Below are 13,732 nucleotides of genomic sequence, written 5' to 3' on the forward strand. Positions count from 1 at the left end.
CACTTGAGTTCTAACTTGACGATAACCAACATGCTTGCACAAATGATGAAACATTGTGCAACCAAGAAAAAGAAGACCTTGACAATGCTAAAGAGCACAACAAATCCACATTGAAGCTCATATTAAGGATCAGAATAAACAACTCTCACAACTTGGTGACCTTAGTGGAATAGAGACTACATACTACATCACCAAGCTAAAGGCAATAGTTACCACTCAGGTTATGGCCTTCAATGACATAATGCCCAAAATGCTAAAATTCTTATATGTCTCTTCTTCTCATCTTTCATTGTGTTCGCATATCGTCTATTAACTCTTCATTTTGTGTCTCCTTAGTTCCTTGAGTTCCCACAAGAATAATGATATTTTTAAAATTGATTAAAAAAAGTACATTTTCATTTCATTTTTTGTATCCTAGAAAAGTTGGCAATATAAATGTTATAAAGTTTTTTGCAAAATAAAATTATTAGTGCATGTGATCACAAACCAAATTTATTAAAGTTTTTGCGATAAAAAAAGTTACAAACCTAGAACGCATTGCTCAGGATAATTTGAACCCACAAACTACACTATTGATATATTTGAATTTTAGAATTTCAATGACTAAAATCATGAAAATATAGGCAATCATTCATATAACTACAATCATATTGTGCATTAGCATGTAATGCCATGCTTATAGATTTGTTGATGTTTTATAGGACAATATAGTTAAATTTTTATGGATTACATGGGACCATTAGTAATTAGGAAAAACTCAACCTATTCAAAATTTTAGGGATTCCGAGTTCTGAACTCCAACGTTTAAAAGTTTCAAAACTTAAACATGAAACTTTTAAACAAAAATTGTTTACCTAAAAAACTATTCACATCAAAACATTTGAGCAATTTTCAAGCTCAAACCAAACAGCCAAGAGATCTACAAACCATTAAGTTGTTAAGTTGTCATTTCAAGGTTCAGTTTCAACTCAATTTGAATTATTGATGATTGTATGCTCATTAAAAATTTCAAGAAAGCAAACAAAAACTTATATGTATATATATAATTTATAAATGATGTAATATATAAAATTAATATAAGTTTTAACCTTTAACCCTAATGTTTTTACATTTTGTCATTGTTTTCTTCAAATTTCCCCTAAACCATTAAGCAATTTTGTTGTTTGGCCGATGACAGCTCAAAACGAACCTTTAGACCCCCAAATAGTACGAACTAGTTCAGTCATTTAGCCATTCAAATGTGTTTCAAGGGTTCACTTTGGTTCAAACTAAATTCCATGTGTGTGTGTGTTAGGATTTGCCATTGGATGTAGTGAAGATATGCATAAAAGTTTTCATGAGGAGGCAATTTGTTGTTAAATTTAATGAAACACTTCTTGCTCATTAGGAATATGGATGAACTACAAAAGACGATATCCTACATTTGGATGAATTATTCATTAGGGATCCATGTCCTACATTTGGCTAAAACCATGATACAACTAAAATTATTGTTTCCCATCTAGCTTTCTTCATTTGAGCCAACATATGTAAAAAGGAAAGGGAAACGGTTTTTACTTGAAGTGTTTTCAATCATACTATAATTCAAGTAAATGCTACATTGTCGCGGTATTCCATGTGGATCTGTTGAAATGGGGCAGGACCATCGGGGTATCGAAACCAAGGAGCCAAGAAGGGGAGAAGGGTTATCCGGATCGGTGTCTGGATAACTTTCGCCGGAGCACAGTTCCGGAGCCGGTAAGGAAGAAGAGTTTCCCGATCGGTGTCCAGATAACTTTCGTCGGAGCGCAGTTCCAGAGTCGGTAAGGAAGAAGATCGGTGTCTAGATAACTTTCACCGGAGTGCGGTCCAGACACGTATCCGATCCAAACCAGTCTCTAGATGCTAGATGGTGAGCACACGGACTCTGCACGCGTTATCAGTTTCGGTGTTGCGCCGGATAGCGAACAACAAGCTCACGGCTCACACACGCAAGCAAGAAGGAACGACGACAAGAACACGACAGGGATGGAGAAAACAGAGAATAAGGAGACAACAAAGTAATATATTAATTGGAGGAAGAGATTTACAACCGGACTCGGCCGGCAACAGAGCTTCAAGCTCTCCACGCTCACATGCACACTCATAGATGTTAGCGAGCCTCTAATCGGGAGCACACGAGATACCAACATGAAACGGAGGCCTCACAGCACAATGATAGGAAACAGAGAACAGAGAAAACGGAAGTCTGCAGAGCTTGGTCCGGCAGCACTTCGTTCTCCAAAATCGTGGATACCTCCCTCAGTCTTCTCTCTCTCCTTTTATAGCTCAAGGAGAGAGAGACGGTTACATCAGGCTGTTAAGACTGCCACTTTCTGTCCCTATTCCCTCCTCAATCTCCTTTATTCCTCTACTTAGTGTGGTCATAAAAGTACCTATCGAATCACTCCTACCTAGTATAATTTCATCAACACTTAAACTAACACTATACTATTTACACATATTGGTACATCAAAACGGTTTTGTGTGCATTCGTGCAGACCCCCGTTCACACGCATCTGGCTCCTTTTCTCCTTATGCTCAGAATCCTTCACGACAACGTTACCTTGGCTTTGACCCTTAGTCAGATCACCAACCAATACGTGGACTGATTAGCAATTGGACAATTACTTAATCATGCAATTCCGCGATGGCAAATAGCATTTTCCTGACATATATTAAAGTTAGATTACGAGACCCTTCACATATGAGCGTCATGGGGTTTGAACTTTCACCAACCAAGTGTACTCTTTATTGTATAATTAAACATTTTTTATGTGTTTAAATTCACAAACTAGGCATGCGTTTACAACTAGTTTCTTCCCACCACTCATCCACGCAACCTACTCATTGGCCATCTCTTTATAAAACTATAAACCTAGTGTTTAGTAACATCGATCCATACCATGATGTCTACCTATCTCTTTGCTTTTGAAGATTATACATTTATTTAACCATTGGGTTGCTTTCTTAAATGTTATAAACAACGCAACAATAAAAACATTATATCAAACATCATATGACTAAGAACTCAACCTACAAGGAGCTATGAATTGAAAAACGTTCTTGTTACTCACATGGTATTATATTCAAAGTCATTGTTATGCTTAAATATAAGTCACAATGTGATTGCTCGTTTGATGATACATGGGCTATTGTCCAATAGGATCTTTGCTCTACATCATTGCAACACTAAATAGAGTTTTCCATTGCAAAGTTTTCATCCTTCATCTTTGTATAGGAAAGAACAACAAGCCATACATATTGGAAACACTCAACTTTAGAGTTCCAAGTTCAATGTTGTAAAACACGTTTCTTTAATGAAGTTTTGATTAACTATCCAAATAACACACTCATTGGATAGAGCGTGTGGTGTTGAGAGTACTTGTATATATTATATGATTTGCTTTAATAGTTGTCCATAATATTAGCCCTAGCATCAACCCTTCGGGTTACCTTACACATTGACTCCCTATAGCCATACATATTAGCACCCAAGCATTTCCTCCTACATGCATACAAAGTTGGTCACTAGGGCCCATTGATCCACATTAGGACAATTGAATTTTATACTTCATAGAATTATGAAGATATAGTTTGGTTTATGATGCACTAAAAATATGTTGATTGTATATGTTCATTCCAACATCAATATTTGTATATGAGCCTTCCTCTAGGTTCAACCTTAGGAGAAGAGCGTTTTATATATTTTCAATTGGAAGATAGTATACATTGATTCATTAGATGCCATATTGCACATGCTATTTGGAAATATTTATTTGAAATATGGAAAGTTTTGACTTTTTGTTATTTGATGCCCAAGGAAGAGGTCTTTAGCTAATATGTGCAACAAAGACCAAAGAATGAGATGGAAATCACATTCCAAATTTTAAGATATTGGGGTTTGCAACATAATTGGAATATGTGGTTTAATGTTTGATGGTAGACATGGAGCAAATGCATATACATATTGGAAAGTTAAAAGACATACTTATGTACCAATTGTGAATATTAGTGCATGTGGGGATTGTTTCTTTATGTGAGCATTCAACATTTTTTTATGGCATTAGGGAATGTCCCTCTCCCTATGTCGGGAGGGGCGGCATCCATAGTGTAATGATGGTTTTACATACAATTAATTTAAGTGTGTGAATTACCATGTGTGAGAGAGAGAGGTGAATATTGACCCATGGGACCCAAGTAAACAAGCTTTCTTGATGTCTCTCCTTCCTAAGAAGGGATATTCATAATTTGAAGAACAAAGTTTGAATGTTTGAATACTTTTTGAAACATTTCTCAATATGTGTGTGTTGTTAAAATTGGACCTTGAATCCAAGGCCTAGGTTTCATAGCCTAATAATCTAACATAGGGTAAGCTAATTATGATGAGAGAACATAATGGAAATTTTATCGTTCATGATAAGGCCAAATTTGACCTAGTGGACCAAATCAACATATCATCTTGTATGTGACACCTTCCTACAAAGGGGGTTATTACTCTGTCATAAAAATTCTCGATGTGAAAATAATGCACAAATGTTGTTCTCTATGAAAATTTGAGTATGATCCTCATATTATCATGGATGTTTAACAATACATCATATTTCTCGTGAATAACCTTATCCTTGAGCATGCGGTAAGTAAGTGATATTCATCCTTCACTAGGTTTGCATTGCATACCTTGCATATCTTCATGTTTGCGTGATGATGCCATGATGCTACCTCAACACCTAACTTGTGTGAGTGTGTTCGAAGAAGTTTTAAGGCTCTCTGGGAGCCAAGGCTCGTAAGGGTAGTGAGATATGATTAAATATGTATTGGCATTTTTTCCTTATATTTGGGATAGTGTTAGGGATTAATATTTGCAATGTTATATTCCAATTTTGACATTTTAGCTTATTACCACCTCATCCTTAGTTCCCTCTAAAAATCTATCCTTAATTATCACATACTTCAAATCATCAACTAAGAGCTCCAATCGATCTTTTGCTCCCCATCTCTTAATCCATTTCATAGTGTCAAGCACCTAGCAAGATGAGAGGATTTTGTTTGCTAGTTTTTTGTACCCTGCATCCAATGTTCCAAGCTTGTTTGGGCAATATATGCTTTTGCAATATATTTTCTAGTCTTTGCATGATACCACCTCTATCAATCGATCAACTATTTCAAATAGTCCCAAGGATAGGATGTTGCAAATCTTACCCCAATTATCTACCTAGAAACACTTTTTGGATTTTCTCTATTTCATTCTATGAAAAAAGTGAGATAGTTTAAAGAGATGTGATGGCCTAATGAGATCCAAAACACCAAGGGAGTGGGTTCTTGTGTGAGGAGAGAGAAAGCAGAGAAAACTGTGTAGAAAAATATTGAGAAAGATCGAGCCACTAAAAGTCCCTACCTTATTATAAGATATTTGTGACCAATTCTTATGGATAAGCGACTTTAAGTTCATTTGGGCATATGTTTGCACATAAAGAATGACCAAAATTTATAAAGATAATGTAAATGCCTATAACACCCCAAATTGGGGCAAAAAATATAATAAAAATGTGTGTGGGAAAGCTCTTGAAGAGAGCTTTCACAAGGAGGGGTCAAAATACACAAAAAAGATGTGTCCTTGAGGCCTTATCCCCAACAACCTCTCACTTAAAAGACCAAGGAGGCTCCTTTAAGCTAAGTAACTCCCACTATCTATATATATAGTTGATGTTGTACCTTGGTAGACACTTTGTGAGGGCGTCTACATGATCTTGTGAAATATTGACCTTGATCAAAGTGATTAGGCCATCCTCTAGCAGCTTTTTGATGAAGTGGTATCTCACATCAATATGCTTTGTGCGACCATGAAACATTGCATTCTTTGCCAAACAAATGACACTCTTGCTATCTGTAAAGAATCGGGTATGATTCTTGTGTAGCGGAAGAGATGTGTGTTATGTGTATGAGTGAGAGGAATTAGAGGAGAGATGAGAGAACACAAGATAGATAGACAAATGAATACTCAAGAAGAAGGTGTATATTGCACAAGTAGAATAAGAATTACAAAATGTAGCATAATAATGAGTCACAACCGACTTTGTATGAAGTGTGAGGAGGGTGCTTTATATATAGTCACCCTCTCTCTTCATTAACTAACTACAATCTACAACAACCACTCTCTCTCTCTTGGGGAATGTGAAGACTCATAGTCATGGGGAATATGTAACTCATTAGTTATGTGTCATAGAATATGATTCTATGACACATAGTTAATCTGTAGAGAGTAATGGTGTGACTCTTGACCTTTGATTCTCAAAAGGTGTGTTCACATGTTGTGTTATGTTGAGCTTGATTCTCAACACGCCCCCTCAAGATCAACTCAGCTTGGTTCCTTTTGATTGATGTCCGCTTCGGTTGGTATCCGGTTCGGACGATCTTTGGTGTCCGCTTCGGCTCGTACCCTCGGGTGGTTGTACCATGTACACCTCCTCTTCTAAGTCGCCTTGAAGAAAGACATTCTTGACATCCATTTGGTGGAGGTGCCACCCTTTTGCCGCTGCAAGTGTGATCACGGTCCGTACCGTCGTCATCTTTGCCACCGGGGCAAAGGTCTCTTCATAGTCGATCCCATGTGTTTGTGCATATCCTTTCGCTACGAGTCGAGCTTTGTAGCTGTTGACGGAGCCGTTGGCATTATACTTCACCTTGTAGATCCATTTGCAGCCAATTGCCTTCTTGTGTGGTGAGTGGGGAACAAGATCCCATGTCTCGTTCTTGCGTAGTGCACACATCTCCTCGTTCATTGCTTCGATCCATCGCGGGTCCTTCGCGGCTTCGAAAAAGGTTTCCGACTCCCGTACTGTTGCTACCTTCATCATAAAGGCATAATGGTACGCCATATAATCGTTGTAGCCGAATCGGCTTACGGGGTTCTTTTCACAGGTGGATCGGCGGAGCTTCTCGTTTGCAGATACTACAGCTTTCTCTGCTCCATTTGTCCGGATCTCAAGGCCTTCGAACTCACTATCGAGGGAGTGAGTCGTGTCGAATACATGTGTATAATGGACGTATTCACACTATCCCGTTTTGGCCATTTATGTAATTAGCATAAAGGGTAGTTGCCCTAAGTCGGTCACTATATATAGTGACCTTGTAACCTCTTTGTGAGGTTGGGTTGTTGTATTATTGCCTTGTGAAATAAAGAGTTCTTTTGTGCCTCTCTCTCTCTCTCACTCTCTCTCTGTGCAACGACATAGAAACAGTCATACGCAGGTATTCAGAAAGACTCGAATGCTCCTTGATCTTCCGCAAAGACGACATTGTCTCCAACATCTGGTATCAGAGCCTGCACAGTAGTCGGTCCTTCAATCCGCTGTCGGCCGTCGTCTCAGCATTCGGTTTCCTGCGTCATTCGAAAAAGAGAGAAGAAGAACAAAAAAAAAACGAGGTTTTGCACCTCATCGCGTTAGATCCTCTTGCTTGGAGTAAGCCATCAGGTTGTACTCTGTTCCTTGTGATCGTAACCGCTCGAGGTGAAATCCCCTTGTGTATCATTGACACGATCGTGCTCCATTCGGTTAAACGGCATCCGAAGTAGTCAACAAACGCTGCTCGCCGCTCGTTGTAACCACTCGGTGCAGATCGGTCTCAAGACAACAACCCCAAATTCGTGCTTCATCTGGCTGATCGACATTCGAGAGGATCAGTTGGATCTGCCTCTCTCGTCGCTGCAGCCACCCGAAGCAGAATCGGTCCAGATAATCGGTTTCAATAATCGGTATTCGGCATATACATCCGAAGCGAACCGGGCTCACCCCGACTCGGCAACATTCGGGAAGACCAGTCGGTTCTGTCCCTCAAGTTACCGGAGTCAATTCGAGCAAGTTCAACAATACATATATCCGAAGCCGAACCGACTCGGGTTCAAATCCGACTAGAACGATATCGGGTGAGCCAACCGGCTGCACCTCAACAAGGTTCGTAGTCAACTCCGAACTGAGCTCCGTCAACCGAAACCAAATTTGATGGCATCAACATCCGGCTCGTCAGAAATGAGTCTACGAAAGTTCGATGGATCGAACTTCAACTTCTGGAAGGAACAAATGCAGGACTATCTCATAGTCAAGGGGCAAATCGATCCCATCGAAAATGAAGAACCTCTAGAAGGATACAAACCAATTGAGTGGCAGAAGCTGGACAGAATCGTCCGCGCCACGATTCGGATGCACCTATCGGAATCGGTATACTTTACGGTGCAATCGTGTACGACAGCATTCGAACTGTGGAAAACACTGTCGGACACTTACGAAAAGAAGGTCGCCGCAACGAAGATGTTTCTGATCCGGCGCCTCTACAACTTGCGGATGAAAGAATCCGATTCGGTTCAAGCACACCTCAATGAGTACGAAAGCATAAGCTCCCAAATCTCGTCACAGGGGACGGCAATCGAGGATGAACTCAGAGCAATGATACTCATGAGCAGCCTTCCCTCATCATGGGAAACTTTCGTCACAACCGTGTGCAACGCGTCAACCACGGCTGTTAAATACTCCGAAGTCACGAGCGCAATCCTGACCGAAGCAGCTCGGAGAAAGTCTTTCGCCAAAGACTCAACAGACGACGCTTACGTAGTACAAGGTTCGACAGACCGATCGAACATACGAGGAAGAGATTCCTCACGACCGCCGAACAATCAGCGAAGACGGAGCCAGTCACGGGATAACCGAATCTGCAACTATTGCAAGAAACCCGGACACATCAAAGCCGACTGCCGCGCACTCAAGAACAAGAACAACAAGAAGAGTGGCCGGCATGAGGAGATCAATTACGTCAGCTTCTCAGCTGATGTACTACCGGACGACCCGAATATACTATCAATCGAAAATCCAGTCGGATCAGAAGTTCTACTCACGACTGAAGAATCGAGCACATGGCTCTTAGATTCGGGCGCGTCATTTCACGTGACTCCTCATCGATCCCAATTTCGGCAATATACGATCCGTCACTCCGACTCAGTTCGAGTCGGCAACTCACAACACTGTGACATCATCGGAATCGGCACAGTAGAGCTCAACCTTGCAGGTGGCTCTACACTTGTACTCCACAATGTCCGACATGTACCCGAGCTCTCAAGGCCATTGATCTCAGTCGGACAACTAGATGAAGACGGCATTCGTGCCGGTTTTTCTTCAGGAGGGTGGACACTCCACAGGGGGAACCTCCTGCTTGCTAGAGGACCCAAGATACACTCCCTGTATCCGTTACATGTTACGCTCAGAGAGGGTAACCTGTTTTTGGTGGATATTCCTGTGTCATCACTATGGCACCGAAGATTAGGACACCTCAGCAAGGCCGGCATCACGCACCTATCTAGAGCCGGATACATCCCCAAACTCTCCTTCTCGGACCATCAATTCTGCGAGCATTGCCAGTATGGCAAACAAGTAGCCGCATCACACCCGACATCAGCACCAAGAGAAACGAGACCTCTTGATTTGGTCCATTCGGACGTCTGTGGCCCAATGCCGCATCAGTCTCTAGGCGGTGCCTCTTACTTCGTCATTTTTATTGACGATTCGACTCGAAAGGTGTGGGCTTATCCAATTCGCACCAAAGATCGTGTCTTCTCGATCTTCTCCGATTGGCTCGCTATGGTAGAAAATCAAACCGACCGAAAACTGAAATGCTTTCGGACCGACAATGGGGGAGAGTTCAAATCAGAAGAATTCGTCAAATTCTGCCGACAACGCGGCATCCGACGTGAATTTACGGCACCACACAGCCCGGAGCAAAACGGGATTGCCGAACGCATGAATCGGACAATCCAAGAACGGATAGTTTCCATGCTTCAACACTCCGGACTGTCGGATGGCTTCTGGGCAGAGGCTCTACTCACGGCAGTACACATAATCAATATGTCGCCAAGTAGACCTCTAGGACTTCAAATTCCTCAGGAACTATGGATCGGCAGTAAGCCGAATTACGACAAGCTGAGGATCTTCGGATGCGAGGCGTACGCCCTTATTCCGAAAGATGATCGCCGAAAACTTGCACCTCGGTCCAGGAAATGCATTTTCCTTGGATATGGATCCGACGGCGAAATGGGATACCGACTCTGGGACCCCGAACGCAGACAAATCGTTCGAAGTTCGGACGTTGTGTTCAACGAGTCGGCTATGAATCCATCAGTCGAAAAACCGATCGAAGTCCGAAGGGTAACATTCTCCGATGTGCCGACCCTTCAAGAAGGCCCTGCTCTCAACACACGGTCAGCTTCACGGGTAGCTGAACCTTACACTACCGACTCGGACAACTCCGACTCGGCACAGCAGAACAATCCGCTTTCGGACCATCCGACCTCGATACCCGATGCGACCAGTCCAATCATACCTCGACGATCCGAGAGACTGTCGCAACCTCCGGAGAGGTATTCTCCTGGAATTTTCTTCACCGACGCCGGAGAACCGACGTCTTACGAAGAAGCATCGACATCTGTCGATTCCGCCACCTGGCATCTGGCGATGGAGTCGGAAATGCACTCCATTCGGGCAAACAAGACTTGGGATCTGGTCGAATTACCTAAGAACCGACGTGCTCTTCCTTGCAAGCGGGTCTATCGACTAAAAGAGACGTCTGATTCGACCACCCCAAAGTACAAGGCCAGATTAGTTGCGAAGGGCTTCCGACAAGAATATGGCGTCGACTTCGACGAGATTTTTTCACCAGTGGTGAAAATGACAACCCTTCGTTTTCTACTCGGCGTAGTGGCAGCCGACAACTTGGAGCTGATTCAGCTAGATGTCAAAACAGCCTTCCTCCATGGTGATCTCGAGGAGGAAATTTATATGGAACAGCCAAAAGGCTTCATGGCAACTGGCCAAGAACATCTAGTCTGCCGACTCAGGAAGAGTCTATACGGCCTCAAACAGGCACCACGACAATGGTACAAGAAGTTCGACGACTTCATCCAATCGATCGGCTTCTCCAAAAGCGATGAGGACCATTGTCTCTTCACCAACACAGCTCAAGATGGATCACCCATCTTCCTCATCATTTACGTGGACGACATGCTAATTTCTGGACGCCACGCGGGCGAACTTGCCGATCTCATTCGGCAACTGCGGTTGAAGTTTGCCATGAAGGACCTCGGTCCGGCACGACACATACTCGGCATGAAGATTAGTCGGCATCGCGATAAACGACATCTTTTTTTGTCTCAGACCGACTATATCCGACGTGTCTTGGAACGCTTCAACATGCAATCAGCCAAATCTGCTTCAACCCCGCTCCCAATGAATCTTCGGCTCTCTCAGCGAGACTGCCCGACATCCGGCCCGGAGGGGGAAGATATGAAGTCGGTACCGTATGCACCGGCAGTCGGCTCCCTTATGTACCTGATGGTCGCGACACGGCCTGATATCTCTCATGCCGTAGGAGTCGTTAGCAGATTTATGCACAATCCTGGCCGATCGCATTGGAACGCAGTCAAGCATGTGTTCAGATATCTGGCTGGCACAAAAGACCACGGCATTCTTTTCGGTCCGAACCGAACCTCAGGCGTAGTCGGTTACACCGACTCGGACTTCGCCGGCTGTATAGACAGTCGGAAATCAACAACCGGATACTGCTTCAAATTCGGCAATGGAGCAGTCTCGTGGAAGTCGAAACTTCAGGAGTGCACAGCGACCTCAACGACCGAAGCAGAATATGTAGCTGCGTCCGACGCAGCAAAAGAAGCTTTGTGGCTCGGTCGGCTGGCGCACACGTTTCGACAAGTCGACCATGACTCGGTTCCAGTTGTCTACAGCGACAGTCAAGGTGTCGTTGCCTTGTCGAAAAATCCGGTTCACCACAACGCCTCCAAACATATCGACGTTCGATATCACTTCGTTCGGGACTGCGTCATTTCAGGTAAAATCGGTCTAGAGAAAATATCCACAACCGACAATGTCGCAGATGGAATGACCAAGTGTCTTTCGGCAGACCGTTTTCGGTCTCTTCGACATCAGATGGGCGTAACGACAAACCAGTCCGGTTAGAGCCGGACACAGAGCAGGATGGTTCCCGACAACCGACATCAGCTCCTTAATGATCGGCTTCAACTGTTCCGACCCGACCAGTTCGGTCTTCTGCCTTCGGACCCTGCTGACTACGAACAAAGCTGATATGTCCGAGAACCCAAGTCTATACCTGTAATCTTAGATAACCCATGTATACGCCCATTACGGGGGAGTGTCGAATACATGTGTATAATGGACGTATTCACACTATCCCGTTTTGGCCATTTATGTAATTAGCATAAAGGGTAGTTGCCCTAAGTCGGTCACTATATATAGTGACCTTGTAACCTTTTTGTGAGGTTGGGTTGTTGTATTATTGCCTTGTGAAATAAAGAGTTCTTTTGTGCCTCTCTCTCTCTCTCACTCTCTCTCTGTGCAACGACATAGAAACAGTCATACGCAGGTATTCAGAAAGACTCGAATGCTCCTTGATCTTCCGCAAAGACGACATTGTCTCCAACAAGTCGATTCGTTGTCGTCGAAGTGATCATCTTCATACTTCGGCATTTTTGCCTTCCCTTTGTCCCGCTTCGGACTCGGCCGAGAAGTGCTTTGATCGCTCGGGGGCTCTTGTGGCCCACTAAGCCTTGTCGTAATCGGGCTTTCTTCGAACATGCGCGTGAGCCGATCTTCGGCTTCTATCTCTATTTCGGCGTATTCCGGGTTGAGCGGAATCAGAGTCGAAGTTGTCTCTAGTGCGTACCAAGATGCGGACTCGTTGAAAACAACGTCTCAACTTACTCGAGATTTTCGAGTTGAGGGGTTATAACACTTGTACCCCTTTCGCTCCAGTGAGTATCCTCTGAGGATACATTTCTCCGACTTCAGGTCGAGCTTTTGTCGCTTCTCATCGGGGATGTGCATGTACGCAATGGAGCCGAATATCCGAACATGTGATAGGTCCGACTTCTTTTCGAAAAACATCTCGTGAGGCATGAGTTCATGCACACCAGATGTCGTACACCAATTCATGAGGTACACGACCGTGTTAGCCGCTTTTGACCAATACGATTTCGGCATGTGCTTTTAGTTAAGCATAGCTCGTGCCACTTCGAGGATGTGCCGATTCTTGCGTTCGGCTACTCCGTTTTGTTGTGGCGTATGTCGACACGAAAACTCTCATCGTATTCCTTCTTTCCGTAGAAACGCCGAAAATTCGTCGGAGAAGTACTCCTTGCCTCCATCCGACCGAAGACATCGTACATGTCAGCCCGTGGCTTTCTCGACTTCATTCTTAAATTTTTGGAAGTGTCCGAACACTTCGCTCTTTTTCTGCATGGGGTAGATCTAGGTGTGCCTGGAGAAGTTGTCGATGAAGGCCACGTAGTATCGGCATCCGCCGAATGTAGCCATCTGAGCCGAACCCCATACATCGGAATAAATTAAGTCGAGTATGGCTTTGCTCACATTCCGCTCCTTCGGAAATGGGTGTCGATGTTGCTTGCCGAATTGGCAAACCGCACATACGCCTTCAATCTCTCTCTCCTTGAAGGTCGGGAGTCCAATGACGACTCCTTTCGATTGCATCGCCTTGAGCTTTTGAAGGTTGATATGGCCAATCCGCTTGTGCCATAACTCTATGTCGGAATCGGCTTTCATGCCCTTTGCGAACATGGCCGATTTCATCTCGTGTGAATCGAGAATGAACATTCAGCCCTCTCTTCGTCTGCAAGCGA

The sequence above is a fragment of the Azolla caroliniana genome, unplaced genomic scaffold (genome assembly GCF_043228905.1).
Source record: "Azolla caroliniana isolate FFs.n. ecotype wild unplaced genomic scaffold, voAzoCaro1.0.p SCAF_3, whole genome shotgun sequence".
In the NCBI taxonomy this organism is placed as follows: domain Eukaryota; kingdom Viridiplantae; phylum Streptophyta; class Polypodiopsida; order Salviniales; family Salviniaceae; genus Azolla; species Azolla caroliniana.